Consider the following 16841-nt stretch of genomic DNA (forward strand, 5'->3'; position numbering starts at 1 on the left):
TCATTCTTACAGTTTTTACTTTATCTTAAAACATTCCTTATGTAGGAACTAGAAATCCCCTTGAGTAATGACGATGAAAACTGAAGGGTGACATTAACTGAGCTGATATTTTGGAACAGCTTATTACTCTGTGTGCTGTTTAAAGTCTCTCAATGCTAAAAGAAAAAACTGAGTTTGTAGTGATTCCTATGTTGTTAACAAAAAAAAAAAAAAATTGGCTATTTCTGGGCATAAATTTCATCCCAATTTTGAATTTTTGCATTTTCTTCTTAAAAACAGAGTTTGGGTTAATATTGAAATTTAGAAAATTAGACATACAAAAGTGTGGAAAATACTAAAAACTGAATAGGCGGAACAGAAGAGCTGTGTGGCCTTCTACTAGATGTGTCTTCTGTCCGTAGGATTTCTTGAGCCTTCTTGCCAATCATTTGGTCTTCCAAGTTGCCAGGATGTTTCTCTGTTGAAGAAAAAACCAGAAAGAATGTTCTGGTTAATAATCATCTCACAGTGTGGAAGAACCCTGAATCCTGCTTTAAGGACTTTCACCAAAGATTTCCTCCAAGCAATGAAGGGACTATCAAACCATTGCCAATAATCAGCAGTTTGAGGAGTAGGTGTTAGAACTGTTGCAGGGAAGGTAAAGAAAGAAGTCCTAAGGAATCATGCCAAATGAACCCTTCAGTGACTGACAAGACAAGGACAGGAGACATGGCGGTGAGCATGCCAGGATCACTCCTGGGATCCTCTCCAAATAGAAAACCCAGGTAAATCGCTGAAACTGAGTGTGGATCACATCTGGGAGTGGTGTTATTAATCCATTCAAGAAAAATGACTTTTTAAAAATTTATTTATTATTTTTAATTCATTAATTACATTGTATTATGTGACACAGTTTCATAAAAAGTCTCAGTGTCAAAGAGAGAAAAAATAGATTATTATAAATCCAGCCATAACACTCATCATGATGATGTTCATGGGGTTTCAGAACATTTAAGAAAAATACAAGTTGTGAGAAAAAAATGGATACTTAGTCTTTCTGATCCCAAATGAATTCATGTTCAAAATTCACACTACATAGGTTATCTTTGAATTCTGTGTTTGTAGAAAGCATTCACACTGAAGGGACCTGGCAGCTCAGCATGTTAACATTCAATGCTCAACTGTGAGACAATGAATCACTTGAAACAAAATGGTTGTTTTAGTTTTGGTAACTCAATTTTGTCCAAAGAACTGCATTCATTCTTCATGGACAGAAACAGAAGATGCCAAGCAAACTTTTTTTTAAATGCAATCATTCTAGAAAAAAAGTAGTTCTTAGTGTGAGGTTAAAAGATGTGCATAGCAAATTTAAAAACATAGGGAACAATGCCAACTCAGCTTCCGTCTTCAGTAACTCTGAAGGAAGGGGACAGTAGACAGGGGTGGGCCTACGCTACACTCAGGCTGACACCATCTCTCACTGTATAATTTGGTCATTGATTACACTTGAGCTTCTCTGTTTTGCATGTGTAGCTTAATTCCCTCTGCTAAAGAAAAACAAGTCATTTTCTTAGTATATTTTCAAGCAACAGTCTTGTATCAACATCTGAGCGCAGGAAAAAAAAATAACAATTTGACCAAAATACAATATACCCATGATACTTGTGATGAGGATTTTAAGGAGGTTTCCAATTCACCATGAAAACAAGCTGATGAAAAAACTACAACTTATGAGAAGATAATGATTTGATACCTTTTGGACCAAAGTGACTTCCTATTGCATACTTCTTCACACATTTAACATTTTGTATTCAAATGTAACATTGTATCCCTAGAGTAAGAGCTACTCCTTGGAAAAGCCAGAGTGAGGACATAAAAAAAAAACTAGTGGCTTGTAAACTGCAAATTCAGTGTTCTACTGACCACCAGGATGAGAGACATGAGGAGTAACAGGAGTCTTAGTTTAGGTGCCACATGCACAATTCTCTGCCAAGACACTGTACCACTTTAAGAAACTTAAGATTTCAAGCCAAGTTAGAAAAATGAAACATGCTGAAAAAGTAATCCTTTGACTGGCACACAGAGTATCCAGGAATTATGCTAAACCAGCTTTTTAGTACCACAGAGGGCCAACAGATGACATATGTGGGATCAAACAGAATCAGGCTAGGCTTGTTTGACATTGGGAGCTTTTGGTCGTTCAACATACCTGGCTCGGGCTCAATTCTGGCAGCTACATTACATGATCTGTTGAAGAAAAAACAAAACAAAACAAAAATTGTCAAAATACTTGTAGATCACATATCCAACTCCATATCTGACTGCACTGAAAGAACTTATTCAAAATCCATGCAGTACCAGTTCCTATTGCATACTGATACTTTTCTGATTATTTTCTGAGATTAGCTTATTAAAATATGTATACTAAAAAAAAGGATCATGGCTTTAATAACTTTTGAGAAAAAAATGTTTATAATTCACCCATTCTTTTCTTTTTCTTTCATTCTTGACTATCATTGGTATTAGTGACTTACACTTACTCCAGCAGGAACAAAAGGTAAAGAAAAACCAAATGGTCTGATAATCGGAAAAGTGCTGTGTCCACTGGTGTTCCACTGAGAGCTCAAGGAACTTGCAGCAGCCTGTTCGCCGTTCAGAGGTCCTGGGCTGGGTCAGACTCCATGCTTGGGGTCCTGGCTGCAGCCACTGTGACCACGTGGTGAGCTGGGCCTAGGCCTGCCTGGGCTCAAGAGGCTTCTCCCTTCCTGGTAGGTAGGCTGGGAGGGCATCTCTTGGGAAAAAGGTAGGCCCTGGCTCAGGACAGAAGAGCATACAGGCAAAATGACGGTCTTTGTTTAGGGGCCTCATGGACAGTCCTCCTGAGATGAAGCGCAGGCCTGGCTTCCTCCCTCAGTGGATGATGCTTGTACAATCAGTGTTCTTGAACAATGGGTGGTGTTCCAATGTGTATTTATTTATTCTGTTGCAGGAAAATGAAACTTTATTTAAAAATTTTACAGAAATAGATTCATCTAAGTATTGGACAGTGGTAAAATATTCTGAATCCCAGCATTATGCACTTATACTGAGGATTTTCATGAGAGTTTTGAGACCTCAGGCCAAAAAATTAAGGGTAGTACACATTACGATAGATAGATTTAAGCTTTTTCTTTAACAAAGTATATTTGTATTCTGGATTCCTTTTAAACATGTGTTATTTTTATCTTTGAATACCATTTGTGCAGAAAGAATTGGAGTTACTACAATATCAAAGAAGGATAAAGACAGATAAGCCGAGTGCATCTGGTCATTTGGAGTGTGTCCATTTAGTATGCAACTGTAAGACAACGACGAAACAGCCTGAAGCAAAATGGTTACGTTCCACTGCAGCACGTGTTCCTACGGAATCCCATCCACTCCTCATGGACAAGGATTTACAGCAATGCTTGCAAAATGCTATGCAAGCATTTGAGAACCAGTAGTCCCTCATATGAGGTCAAAGGAAGTGACTGAGAAGTAAAATCCTAAAGAACATGCCAACTGTGCTCTTTCGGAGATCAGAACACACTAGACGCGGATGGGCCCACGCCCTAGGTCAGGTGTCAGCTCCCACTCAAAAGTTCTGGTCAGCCATTCTATGTGACACTGATCTTGATGGCAGTGCTGGTATCACTTCTTCTGCTAAAGCAAAGCCTGGAGTTTTCTCAGTATAGCTGAAGACAATATATTCATTTCAACCTTGAGTGGCAATGAAAAAAAAACATCAAAACCTGATAAACCCATGGGACTCATGTGGCTTCTGAGACACAACAGAGATAAGTTTACACAGTTACTGCTTGATGAAAATTTGATGTCTAGTCTGAATACTTTTGAGAGAAAAACGCCTGTATGCTAAATTTATTTTTAGATTTTACATTTTTGTCACTGATAGCATTTTTGTACTTGGCATCACAGCCACACTTTGATAAAGCAAAAGACAAGGGATAAAGAAGCTGACAGTGCTGTTAGTGTTCCATAACAAGTGATAGGAAAACATTAAACTACAGCATGATCTCAGTTTGGCTGCCTCTTGGCTGATTCTCCCCCGAAGAACCCCTTCCTCCTATGTGTAAGCTGCAGATTTCAAATGAAGCTAGAGAACTCAAACATGCAGGTTTTGATGGAGTTGCCTTTTGAGTTACATTAAAGCAAGCTCAAGGAAAATCAAAGAAAATGCTAAGGAAGTAGGCTGACTCGACTCTGTAGTGACTAAGAGATCAAGGGACAGAAGTCACCAATTGGCATTGAAATAATGTGTTCAGGCAACATACCTGACAAGACATCAGACTCCATCCTGATAGAACATCACCTGTTGAAAATGGGAGATAAAAAAATTCTTAGTGTGTTTTTAAATATCATTTAACCAGCTGAAAACTGCAACACAATATTTTTCACCAGACTTATTCTCACAATGTGGGTGTTTATGAGACTGCCAGCATACAACACACTCTATGAAAACTTATCCATAATAACACAGTTTATAATTTTGAAAATCTCAGAGCAACACAAGTATTAATTTTAAATGCATCATGAGCTTTCTAATATTTCTCAGTCCAATTATGTCTTTACCAGTGTAGTTTACATCATTAAAGAACAAAGATAAATACATAGAAAAGGAAAGGTTATAGGAAGTAGAAAAGTGCCAAGTCATCATTCTGCTTGATCCGCGCAGTTCTGAAGACTTCATCAGATGAGGAAGGTTACTCAGTTTCTGGCAACTTAGTTTTTAGTGGGCATTTCAACTAATTATAGGGCAGAAAGAAGAAAAAAATCCAAGAAACCATGCAGACTACTCCATTAAGTCCCTCAGAAGACAGAGGGCTTCTGATATGGGTGCACCCCTTTCCAAGCTGTAGTGGTGCCCATCCACTGATGCTTAGAGGACTTGGTCCAGTTCTACTCATGGACTTGGACACTGGGTGGCATTCCCAAGTGGGTTTGATGATGACAAAGCAGAAAAACTGATGATGCCTGTGGATGTGTTCAGAAAACTGTCTCACCTCTGGATCAGAGCACACATGGGAGATTTGCCATCCCAACATCACCTAAAGTGGGGTTTTCAGTGAGGCTAGCCTCAGCAACACAACCAAACTTAAACACAGATCATGAGATAGAATGCAGCGATGGAGCCATTTGAATGTTGAGCGAACTCCTTCATAATTCCTGTCAGATGTGTATTTTTGATTCACAAGCAGTGGCTTTCAGAGCCTCGCAGTTACCCCTTTCAGAAGTTAAAGTATAAAAAGTATAACAAACTTCTTGGTGTCCTGGGAAGTGCCTCTTGAGTGTGCTACTGAGAGACAACACTAGCACCATAGGAAAGGAAGTGGTTCCCTCAGTGCATGTGCCCTGTGGGAACTTGTCACTCAGGAGTTCAATTCTTAGGCAGAAAGAATGTTGGAAAGCACCAATGCAGTCTTGCAGAAAAAGCATCCCTTATTGTTTGTTCTGTGTGTGAGTGGAGAACATAAGGTGCTTGAACAAGGGATTTGGCTAATTAAACACATGAAATAGGGGGCACGGGTTAGAAAATAATTGGGGCCCATAACCAACTCAGGCTTGACATCATAGGCCTCTGGCTGACCGGACTTATTTGACACATCATTCCAGGTTTCCTGCAGGTGGAATGGGAAACAAAACATGCCTTATGTGAGCTCCAAGCAAGAGTCAACAGCCCTCAGATGGCAGGCAATAAAAACTGCTTACAACAACACAAAATCCATGCCTAAAACATATTCCTGGAAGAATTTTGACTATCCTGTATTTCATACAATCATGTAGCAAGGGAGAATAGTGCTCGGATAGAACTGAGTGTAAGAACATATAGACATCTTTGTATGTTATTTCTGAGAGCATTTCAATTGGCCAATGAGTGTCACCACTATCTCCTGAATATCAAGGACACTTTCAGAAGGCATTAGGATAGAGAACGGTGAAACGATCAGATCAGGGGCCATGGTGTGCAGGGAGACAATGGAATCGTGGTTGTCATAGTGAAGTGAGTACCCAAACGGTTCCCCAAAGGATCACCACTCATCCTGCACAGCTCATGACAGATTGCAGCAAAGATAAAACCTCATGTGAACTTGTATCAAAAGGGAATTTCATACAAGGTACATGATGACATAGGGCATTGAAAGGGAAGCCTGAGGAGGCATGTTCTTGGGGCTCCCTAGCAACATAGGAGAGAGGAAAGGATGCAGGATGAGCCAAACTAGCACCTGGATTTGGTGCCCATTAACACGTGGTCACATGAGCATTCTGCTCATTTATACTATTGGATGCTGTATCCCATTTGTGTTCTGCTGTCCTTTGTCTTTTTAACTGAAAAAAAAGGTTAGTCTGTCTTCATAGAGTTGCAGAAAACAGACTCAGTATCAGATGAAAATAAGTTCTTTGAAACCCAAGCATCAACCTATTGAGTGATAAACTGTATGAGAACAACAACAATTATCAGTGATGTAAAATGCATGTGGGAAACAAAGTGTAGAGGTAATAGAGCTTCTGAGTAGACACTTGTCATTTGAAATTTATTCTGTTGGAGCAACATGCATAGGTCCAGCATTGAAACACCCTTGTGATCTGAACAAAGGGTACAGCTGGAAATCCTGAAAGGCTCTGTAACACGCAGAGTAACTATTCAGTGGGCAGTTGTCCATGCAGAACGGAATAAGTAACTGGGTAATTGTAGGGTCTCAGTACAAATGCCAACAGGGCAAGTCACCGTCCAGAAAAATCTATCCCTCTGGGGTAGAGAGATTGAGGATGTCAAAGACATTGGTGGTAAAAAATCTAGACAAACTATAAAAAAAAGAACCACAAGGGTCATGCACAAGAATTGTGGCAGACATAAAAGCCTAGCTCAACCTTGGGGTCAATGTTTATCGGGAAATCAAACTTTATTCCATACCTGAGTCTGATGTCGAACCCATTGTGAAATTTAATATCTCTGTTGAAAAGAAATAAAAAACCAAAAATCTGAGTGTATTTTTCAGAAAAAAGACCCATATCCACATTTGGGAACATCACAAATATTCATACACCCAGACATCACAGAATCCTATGGTGAGACTTAAGACATTTCCAAGGTTCCATGATAAAAAGCCTTTTCAAAGCATTCTATGAGAGTTTGACAGGGAGATGTCAACCACTTTGGGGCCACAACACTCACATACAAATAATTTTTGGAGATGGAATTCATTACTGATATTGCTTTGTGTTTTAACAACTGCCCCTTATAGTTCCACAAAGAAAAGTAACAGGCAATTAGGGAACCTGGAAGGCAGATGAGTGCCCACTCAATGCTGTGGTGGATCAAGGATATAACAGGTGACTACTGCCTTGCTTTCCAGGACACAAAAACAAGTCTCCATCAAGAAATTGGTCTACCCTGCACAACTACAGGGAGTAAACCCAGGAGAGGAAGGCTGCCCACGACACATGCCACTGAAACTGTCTCTCTACCACTTTAGGAAAGTGGTTCCCCTGGGAGCCGTGGTTCTTATTTCCTACCTGAATCGGTACAGTCAAATCTGTCACTTTGGACGAGTCTGAAAGGAAACAAAACAACAATCCATCTCAGATTGCTTGCATAAAACACACCCAAAGTGACATCTTGAAACAGCAACACACAGCGCTCCAACAAGCTCCAGCTTGGCATCATGTTCCCCTGGCAGCCCTGGTTCTTCTTTCCTACCTGAATCGGCACAAACAGCCAAATCGGTTATTTTAGATGGGTCTGAAAGGAAACAAAACAACAATCCATCTCAGATTGCTTGCACAAAACACACCCAAACTGACATCTGCAAACAGCACCACACAGCGCTCCAGCTTGGCATCATGTTCCCCTGGCAGCCGTGGTTCTTATTTCCTACCTGAATCGGCACAAACAGCCAAATCAGTCACTTTGGATGAGTCTGAAAGGAAACAAAACAACAATCCATCTCAGATTGCTTGCATAAAACACACCCAAAGTGACATCTGCAAACAGCAACACACAGCGCTCCAACAAGCTCCAGCTTGGCATCATGTTCCCCTGGCAGCCGTGGTTCTTATTTCCTACCTGAATCGGCACAAACAGCCAAATCGGTCACTTTGGATGAGTCTGAAAGGAAACAAAACAACAATCTATCTCAGATTACTTGCATAAAACACACCCAAAGTGACACGTGCAAACAGCAACACACAGTCTCACAGATCTTCCTGCCATCAGCTTTGAGGTTGAGACCCGTGAGATGTCTGAAGCTCATTCATAAAGAGTGCGAGCAATGCTTCCTAGTTGAACAGAGTGGCTCCATTTCACCCAGACTGGGCCAAGGCACTTCAGATGCCACTGCGATCTGCTCACTGCCACCAAGAGCCAGCAAACAAAGCCCCATTGGCCACGACAACGCATCACTGGCAGAGTTGGTTGTACCCTCAAACACACAATGCCACGCAGCATGCAAAGATGCCAACCAGATCTCATTGTGTCTGAGCAAAGCTAAGTGCCCTTGCAAGTTGTGTCAGAGGTCGTCCAACTGGTCCATGGACGAGGTCTCCCATGTGTCCTTAGTCTCAGTGCAATTGCACATCCCATGGATGGAATTTGGGCCATCTCCTAGGACACAGGGACCTTTTGAGGTCTGTTGCTGACCTGGCACTGACCATGAAAGGGGATTCTCAGACACATTGCAAAGGGCACCTGAGTCACACCAGGAAAGGCCACAGTTGGCAGAGGTGCCCCCAACAAGCTCCAGCTTGGCATCATGTTTCCCTGGGAGCCCTGGCTCTTATTTCCTACCTGAATCAGCACAAACAGCCAAATCAGTCACTTTAGATGGGTTTGAAATGAAACAAAAAAACAACCAATCTCAGATTACTTGCATAAAACACACCCAAAGTGACAACTGCAAACAGCAACACCTAGTGCTCCAACAATCTTCAGCTTGGCATTATGTTCCCCTGGGAGTCCTGGCTCTTATTTCCTACCTGAATCGGCACAAACAGCCAAATCGGTCACTTTGGATGGGTTTGAAATGAAACAAAACAACAATCCATCTCAGATTACTTGCATAAAACACACCCAAAGTGACACGTGCAAACAGCAACACACAGTCTCACAGATCTTCCTGCCATCAGCTTTGAGGTTGAGACCCGTGAGATGTCTGAAGCTCATTCATAAAGAATGCGAGCAGTGCTTCCTAGTTGAACAGAGTGGCTCCATGTCACCCAGACTGGGCCAAGGCACTTCTCTCATTCAACTTCTCTTGGTAGGTTGGATTTTCTATTGGGGTTGCTTGAGTGTTTGGGAATTGTCTTTCTTCACAGCCTTTCATGGCAGACCAAGTTTCAACTCCACCCAGGCATCATTCTCTCCTACCAGCGACTCCTTGGCCTTACTTAGGTATCTTTAGGATAGCATTAGGCTCTGTTCAATGAAGAATCAGGGGTGGAAAGATAGGTTTAAGGATAGAGCTACACCAGTGATTCATGTCAACCTCTTCTTTTTCAGTCCTGACACTGGCTGCTGTGTGCATGGCTCTCCCGTTGCAGGAGGCTGTTGATAAGTATGAGTAGAGCAAAAGCTGAAGAATATAGGAAAGTTTCTACTTGGACTTCCTAGTTGTGTTCCTATTTGGTGTTGACAGTGCAGTTAAATAAACTGAATAGTTTGTGACAAAATAAATTTAGATCTGAGAATTGCATTGGTAATCTTATATTATAGCTGCATAATCGAATGTAGCAAAGACAGAAAAAATGCAAATGCCCTTGCAAATATGAGTGGCTAAAACTGTGGCACATACACTCCCTAGAATATTATTAAGCTGTCGAAAAGAATGAAGTCATATTGTTAGCAACTAAGTGATCCCAATTATGGACCTTTCTGCTCAGTCAAATAAGTGAAGTATCAATGAGCAATACCATATTTTCTATCTAATAGTAAAAATTCAACTTCTAATTGGAATGCATGGTGTCTAGAAAATGGAGAATTTAATATCCAGATATCCAGATTCTTTCAGCATACACAGAGTTATCCACTAATTAGCATTGACAAGTGGATAGTGAGATCAACAAAGAGCTATTCTTACAGCATATCTCTGGGATCAGTAAGTCTCCACTCCATTCATGTGACATTCAGTGACATTCAGTACAGTGGTCAATAATTCCATACCAATACTACTTGGTGTGAATAAGAACCCAGTGGGTGTGGTAAAGTCTACCTCTCCTCTGATTCTGGTCTTGGTGTGACTACATGAATCCTCTTCACAGCGCACATGCTTGTTGTGGTTAAAGCACAAGCTAATATTTTTCTCTAACTGTGTTGGCTATATTTGGAGATATGTCTGGATTAGATGTGAATGATATTACCACCTTTTGATTTCTGTGATTTCCACTTTATCCTCATCAAGGACACCAAGCCAACTATCGTAGAGTTCCATTGTAAAAGGAGTTCCAGTTATGATCCAAAGACAGTCCTTTAATGCGGCTGCCACTGTCCTGTCCAGCAGGACAGTCAACGGGGTCGCAGCCACCTAGGAGAGAATGAAGGGACAAGAGACACAAAGAATGGACAGCAAGACAGTAGGTCTGATCAAGCTGTCAGTTTATTGATTTCAACTGAGGGTTTTTATATTCTTCAGTAACTAAGGCTCAGGGAAAGAGAAACTGGGACGCAAGCCATGGTCTCAAGACCGATTGTTCTTGAGCAGCCACCATATCAACAATAGTAACCAACATATCGACAATAGCGTAGGTAATCAGTAACAAGATATCGGTAAGTACAGCATCAATCACATTCTGAAACAGTTGCTAGGAACAATTGAAGCTAAGCGTGTGATTAGTTTCATAACTTCTTTCCCAAGCATCTAGCCAACCGGGGGTTTTCCACTGTCCCATAGGTCTATATTCAAAATGGCTTCAGTGTGGCTATAGTGCACGGCTCCTGACATCTCCCCTTTTTCTATATATCAGTGAAAGCGGCAAAAAGAGAAAGGTTTGTGAAGCAAGATAAGCACTGCCTGTCTTAGGTTCATTCTGAGGGACCCTCAGCTCTTACCCGTCTCTGGGCAGCCCTGCCAGTCATCCAGCGCTCCCTGTCTTAGGTTGGCAGGGTATCAGAAAGGTGCCCGTCATTGGCTAAACACTTATCTGGCAAAGGCTGTGCCCCATTATATTAAACAAGCCTCTTTGAAGACTGGAGCCGCATGGCATGAAGTGGGGGGTTATCACTTGGAGAGTCCTGTCAGATCTTATCTGTCTCTGATCACCTATTAACACATAATGCTCAGCCAAACTTGAGTGCTAGGATTTTCCACAGCCAGTGCCATCATGGCTTGTCCAATGACAACTTGCTCCCAGGTTTGCTGTTTGTGCATGCAGTACAGGAAGAGCATGGCAACTACTAGTGCAGCAACCATCGAGGTTTCTAAGGCCATAATCCTGCTCCATTCCTTGAACATGCAAGCTGCCAATTTAATGCCATTTAGAATAACTTCTCCTGACATGGGTGGTACTTGGGTCTCATTTACTTTAATTATACTGGTGGCTAACTGACTGGTGAAATTTAGGAAGGTGCTAGACCATTGTCCCTGGAGGTATTGATTGATTTTTATCACTCTGGCCAAAACATTGTGGACTTTTACTGGAGTGACACATATATGATGGTATATTGGGGAGTAGCTGGTGAGATTCAAAAGGACATACTTAACAATATATAAGTATTGTTGAAAATACTAACATTTAAGAATCTCATAGTGCTAACATTGTTACATGTATACAAGACAGTTTTACCAGGAACTGGAGAACCTAACTGCCCATTATTCCATCTAGCTCCTACATTTCCAAACAGAGAAATGGACCCCAGCTGCTTTTAGGGAAAAGGGACGGCATCATCTGTTCTTAACTACTTCCTGCTGAGAGGGGGGTGCCATTGGGTAACAGTAGCTGTAGGGGATCCATCTAGTGGTTCCTGATAGAAGGCAGAAGTCATTAGGTGTTCGATGTACATCCTGGCACTTGAAAGGTTTCTCTTTCTTGAAGTCTAAATAACAAGACATAACATAGTTAACTTTCCCAGCCTAGCAGGTTGTGAGTTCGGTTAGCAGTTTGAATACTTGAGCTTCAGAACTTAGATGTAAAAGAATTGTTAGGTTTCAATCTTTGTCAGAGTAAACTTTAATTTAAGACTGTGGACTAGATTTACATCTATCTAAGTTAACTCCTTTAAGTCTCAAATTTTGGAACATATTCAATGAGCTCAATGCAATACATGAAACTTCTTTTAGCTGCATAAATTTGCTAACCTAGATCAATCAGAAGGCACAGTAACAATGTAATGATTAGCATACAGCATCAGGATATAAGCCCATCACAGGACAGGTAAATGCAAGCTGACTTCTTAGAGCAAAAGAGTTAAATATTCAGACATAATAAGAAACTGAGATGATAAATCTTTATACTAAAATACAGCAAGGTGTACTATTAATTTTACTATGACTCTGAATATACAGCCCTGCATGGGAAGCCAGTGTACACAGTGACTCTAGTGGATTTAACAAATTAGCACTCTTATGTGTGACGTCAGTGATCACCTGAGGCTCCAGACACGCAATGTTTAGGCTGTGGAAGCCTCTTGAATCAACAACAACCCCATTAGACCTGGCAACACACAAAGTGGAAGTTCTCTCTTCCATTGAGAGAAGAGCACAACCATCCTCGGTGGTTGCTTCTTTGCACTGGGGCGTGGACCACTGAGCTCCTTCACGGAGGGACACTCTTAGCTCAGTGTCCTGGCTTTCCACACTGATATGCTTGCTCTCTTGCTGGCTCTCCTGTCAGACCAGAATGGCGTTTGGGCTGATTCTGAGGCCACTGAGTGCTACTCAAAATTGTCAGTCTATTAGTCTGCTGTAAGAGCTGTTTCCCATGTTGGAGCATTTTAACATTTTCTGACATCTGAGTCATCATTAAGCACTTACATACATATACCCATATATTTTCCATCTAAATTTTGAGGATTTGGGCTCCCATGGCCAATCTTGAAACTGTACGCTAGCAGTAAGTCCATTTAAAGTCGTGTAGAACTATTGAGCTGAACAGATCTTGTAGGTCCTAAGAATACAGTAACAGACATGACTCTCTAAGAGCTTAATTATGCATCTATACATAATTTAAAAAAGGATTTAGCTTAGCAATTCTCATTCATAAACATGTACATGTGTACCGGGTAACACATAAAACAAAACAGCTTTTGCAACAGCTATTTGAGAATTCTCTTAAATATGTAAAAGATACCAATTCTTTAGAGTTATATTTTGCTTTTAGTAATCTGAATAAACCATACCTATAGTTTACAATTAAACTTTAGCTTTAATGGATACAATAGGCTTGCTGGAATCCTAGAAAATAAAATATCTATGTTTAGCATTGTGATACCACCTGTAGGATTTTACACACTCTTGTACTTTTTAGACTTAGCCATCCTGGCTCCCCACTGGCAAGGTTCCCCACTGGCAAGGTTCCCCACTGGCAAGGTTTCCCAATGTCTTTTCTGCAATCCCCTCTCACCCCCAATTTTTTTTTTTTAGATTTAATCAATTATTTGTCCCACAATTAACTTCATTAGCAGAAAGATACAACTTTTGAAACACATTCTTCTGACTTTGAGACTGTCGGGCCTATCTAGAAATCCCAGAACCAAAAGAGTTAAGCCTATTAAATATGCCAAGAGGCCTTAAAGTATCTGGTCAAAGATTCCTTACTATAATATCCATTCATTTAGTCAGATTGATTCAAACAGCAACAGATCAAAAAAAAAAAAATTATCACTTATAAATGATCACCCAAACATTTCAAAATAAATACATACCAGAAAATACCCTTAAACACAGTTCTTTTAAATCATGAGAATTTAACAAAGACAATATACAGAACACAAGGGATTACCCAACTGAAAGGCAAAATGTGTATTTCCTTAGTCAGTCACCAAAAGGGAAATATAACCTTAAACACAGGATTAGTGCATAAAATCAACTCATAACTTTTTAAGAACTTTAACAAATTTAAAGATTGGAACAAGAATAGAGCTTACTGAAGCTGGATAGGCAATTGACAAAGTCACCAATTAAACAGAGGCTTTTTAAAGTTCAATACTTCAATTTCTTCTTCTTCTTTTTTTTTTCTTCAATGCTTACATTTTTTAACAGTTTTCACAATTGAAGATATTTTTATTTTTAGGCATTTACTAGCATTGCTATGTATGCACACTTCAAAAACTGTTTTTTTTTTAACACAGATATCAGTCTTAACGTCAGCATGTATTAGGTATCAATGTTAAAGACTTACACAATATTGTAATAGTATCTTTAAAATTATAGCCAATTATATGTAAAGCTTACAAGATTCATTCCTCAACTTTTCTTAAGACATTTTCTTAATAAAAGCATACCAACTTTTAAATACAATGGCTTTAAGCAAATTTCAATCATTTCTCCTAATTCATGGAAACACATTTTAGCACAAATCCTCCTCAAACTGGGAAAGAGAAGTTTTTTCAGTCTTCTTCTAGCTGATTTGGAAATTTTTCCCTTTTAAAATGAAGGCAGATAAGAATCACCACAGCAGGGACAAAGTCAAAGTCCCAAATTCTTCAAAGGGCAGACTCCAAGCATGCCCCTTCCTTGTTTTATGGCTGATGGGCCTGGAGCTTCCCCTAAGCTTCTGTTTTATTGAAGTCAAGAGAGCTGAAAAAACTTAAATTTCGCTGTTGTCTTGAGAGACTACCTTGGAATTTACTGAAGTTAGTTAACAGGTTTAGTTATCAGTAAGATGAGAATTACTTAAAAGAAGATGTTAAAACACTGTTGTTTTTCACAAGGAATCAGGCTTCAATTACATTGTTTTAAAGGCAAACATTCAGAAAATATACACGTTATGACCAATTTTACTATACATCTTTAAAGAATTCGTTGTTCTCCTGCAAGGCAAAATCTCACATTTTTTTTGTAAGTAAGAACACAAATAATTTACAATCTGGATCAATTTCATGAGTAGGAAACATTTTTACCAATGAACATAAATGCTCTTCTATTTTAATAGCATATACGATGCAATAAATTTAGCATAATTTTGTAATATTGTGAGATTATAATCCAAATTATTTTAAATGACAAGTACATTATTTAAATTTTGTCTCAGCCTTTGAGAGTTCCAGGGATCCTACTGGAACCCCCAAAGTCATGAGACTTGGTTTAAAACTCTGAAGAATTTAGAGGGCTAAATGAGTTAAACAAAAGTACCTTTAGCATTTAACTGAACATGTTGAATACTGTATGTTAGACTTAATCAGTGCCAGGACAACACTATAAGCTGAAGACCAAACAGCAAGAAAATTACACACGAATTTTTTTTCAGTGGAGGGGTGGGGAGTCCGGTCTGGTCAGGTCCTGTTAAATTTGTTAGACCTCTCTAAAATTATTTACCAGAAGAGAGAAAAAGGGTTAGTCATGGTCTGCCCCATCTCGTCTGTCAGTCAGTCACACACGCACCAATTCAGAACAAGAACAACAACTTAACAATTCAAGACAAAGACACAACTGGAGAAAGAGTATTAAAACAAAATTTAGTTTTGTCCGGACAAAAATAATAGAACACCAAGAATATTGACAAAACAAACATAAGCACAAACACCAAACATGTCTAAACAGAGACATATAACTCTCAAACCTGTTGCAACTTCCAGACTCTTCTTCAAAATACTTTAACCTGGAGATTTTTTATAAAACAAGCACACATAGGTTCATCTCATGCTTTAAGTTAATTTAACAGTGGATTTGGAACACTCTTTATCAGATTACTTTTGTTACGTCAAGTTACAGAACATATTTTTCTTTTCTTTTTCTTTTCTTTTTTTTTTTTTTTTTAATAAACCTTAAATGGCTTATCTTACCCTGCCTCTCTCAGCTAAGGGGTTGGGTAAAGAAGTGGGAGATGCATGCCTGAAAAGGACTCAATAAGGGCAAAGGTAAAAGGTGTCTGAGTGCCATAATCTTTCACTGATTGTTTAATATTTTTTAGATCTTTAAACTGCAGTGGTTGATGTTCGTGGTGTGGTGTCCACCACCTCGTGCAGGGGTCTGAATAACAGGGCAGCATATTACACTCTTCTTGGGGAGAGCTGAAGCTTCACTCTTATGGGGTTCTATTACAGGCTCCTCTTCTAGTAATGAGGCAGGGGCTGAAGGAGCTGCTGCTTCTGAAGCATAAGGTGGAGGTGGGTGATAGTAGTCATGATTGACTATTAGTCTGAGAGCGTATGGTTTCTGGGGCAGATTGATCAAGGGGCTTGGCACTGGACTCTGCCTCAATATCTATAATGACAGAAGATGGTCGAGAACCAGGGGAAGGTGAGGGGACAGGTGTGGACAGCCGAGAGTGACTCTTTTTAAGAGATCGTTCTCCCTCAAAAGCCAGATCCTGTAAATCTGGATGTTGAGACTTAATCTTTAAAATGTCATAAATCAAAGTCCAATAATTCAAAGCAGTAACAGGAATTTTCTCAGATCCAAAAACCTCATAGTAATCTTTAAAACAATCACCTACTCTACACCAAGTTTTCTCATCAATAGAACCGTCCTGGGGATGCCAGGAACAAATCGGACCAACAAAATCCAAAAAGGTTTTGAGGTCTTTCTTTTTCACCCTAATTCCTTGTGTCTTGAATGAATCTATAAGACCTTGCAAGAATAGGTCATGTTATGAGAATGCTTGTCCCATCTTACCTTGGCTCCGTAAGATTTGCGCCGTGAATATTTCCCACGAGCTCGACTTCCGGCGGGTAAACC

The 16841-nt window shown here is 39.9% G+C and overlaps 1 long non-coding RNA gene across 1 annotated transcript; it reads right to left on the reverse strand.

Annotated features, from left to right (window-relative positions):
* Nucleotides 1-253: 253 nt before the first annotated feature.
* Nucleotides 254-4409, reverse strand: LOC131479259 (uncharacterized). The gene is made up of 3 exons (XR_009244792.1): nucleotides 4290-4409; nucleotides 2189-2226; nucleotides 254-457 (listed from the first exon to the last, which is right to left on the reverse strand). It is a non-coding gene; the product is annotated as an uncharacterized LOC131479259 (long non-coding RNA).
* Nucleotides 4410-16841: the final 12432 nt, after the last annotated feature.

The sequence above is a fragment of the Ochotona princeps genome, unplaced genomic scaffold (assembly GCF_030435755.1).
Source record: "Ochotona princeps isolate mOchPri1 unplaced genomic scaffold, mOchPri1.hap1 HAP1_SCAFFOLD_4914, whole genome shotgun sequence".
NCBI classification, from domain to species: Eukaryota; Metazoa; Chordata; class Mammalia; order Lagomorpha; family Ochotonidae; genus Ochotona; species Ochotona princeps.